Raw genomic sequence first — 1,343 nt, 5'->3', positions numbered from 1 at the left:
CGTGGCATTTTTAAGGCGATTATTAGGGGCTGGCGTGGGGAACATTAGAAGGAGCGTCGGGGAGGCTAGGTGTCGCACTGAGCGTGCTTAAAGGGTTAGAGTGAATATGATGAGCAGCAGTAGTGAGTTGATTGGTTCTATCTTCAGTGTGGGGTATTCCATCCCACAGGTTTTACTTTAAATCACCCAGCTTGATTACTAAGGGCTGTTGTTCCTGAGGATCATTGAGACCATGCCCGGCCTGCGACACACCCCCCCAGATTTCAGTCTGTATCAGATGAGATCTGCATATCATCCTGATCGATATCCTCCTCTGAAACGTGTTCTGGATCAATCCGCAGTGAGATATCAACCAGACCCAATTGTTTCACGAAGTGAGAATGCTTTTCTGCTGAAAGAGGTTTTGTGAAGCCATCTGCAGGCATGTCTGTTGTTGGAACCCATTGAACTGTAATTTTGCCGTCTCGATGGATCTGTCTTAGCCAAAAATTGTGGATGTCGACGTGTCTTAACTTTGATGTTAGTTGTGGTCTCTCTTTCTGGACCAGTCCCACTGTTTGTTGATTGTCACAGAGGATGCGTGGTTGGTGTTCTGGATCGAATTGTATCTGACCGAACAGTCGGTATAGAGCTATTGTCTCCCTCGCTGTATGAGACAGCGATAACAGTTCCGCTTCAGTCGTTGACGTGGTTACAGTCTTCTGTTTTGAAGACTGCCACATGATTGCCCCGCTAAACAACTTCATGAGATAGCCCTGGGTGGATCTTCGAGTCTCTGGATCATCCGCGAACGATGCGTCGCTTGACTGCTGTAGTACTTCATCATCGCCTGTCTCTACTGCTGTGGCCTTATCCACAGAGCCCGAGAACTCGATGGCATAGTACCGTGTGGTCTGGAGATATGAGAGAACTCTGTTCGCATACCGCAGGTGCTCTGGTGAAGGGTTCATAGCGAATTGGCTTAACTGGCTAGCTGCATAGGAGACATCTGGTCTTGTTACTACTGCCGCATACAGAACTGATCCTACCTTTTCTTGCATCTCTGTTATCTGTCGAATAGTGGCCTGTCCTTCGAAAGGTTGGGGACGGTACGACGGAATGAGAGGAGTTGTCGTTCTCATTGATTTGTCGATCCCGAACTTGTTACAAAGTTTGTCGATATATCCATCCTGGCAGATCCAGAGCTTCTTGGCCTTGGTATCTCGAAGGATCCTGATGTTGAGGAAGGTGATTGCTTCTCCCAAATCCTTAATCCCGTATTTGCCGTTTACTGCTGCTTTGAATTCGTTGACTTGTTGGAGGTAGTCAGATTGTGCGATGATGAGAAGATCATCGACGTAAAG

Source organism: Fusarium oxysporum, chromosome 14, assembly GCF_000149955.1.
Source record: "Fusarium oxysporum f. sp. lycopersici 4287 chromosome 14, whole genome shotgun sequence".
NCBI lineage: Eukaryota > Fungi > Ascomycota > Sordariomycetes > Hypocreales > Nectriaceae > Fusarium > Fusarium oxysporum.
This window is presented reverse-complemented; position numbering follows the sequence as displayed.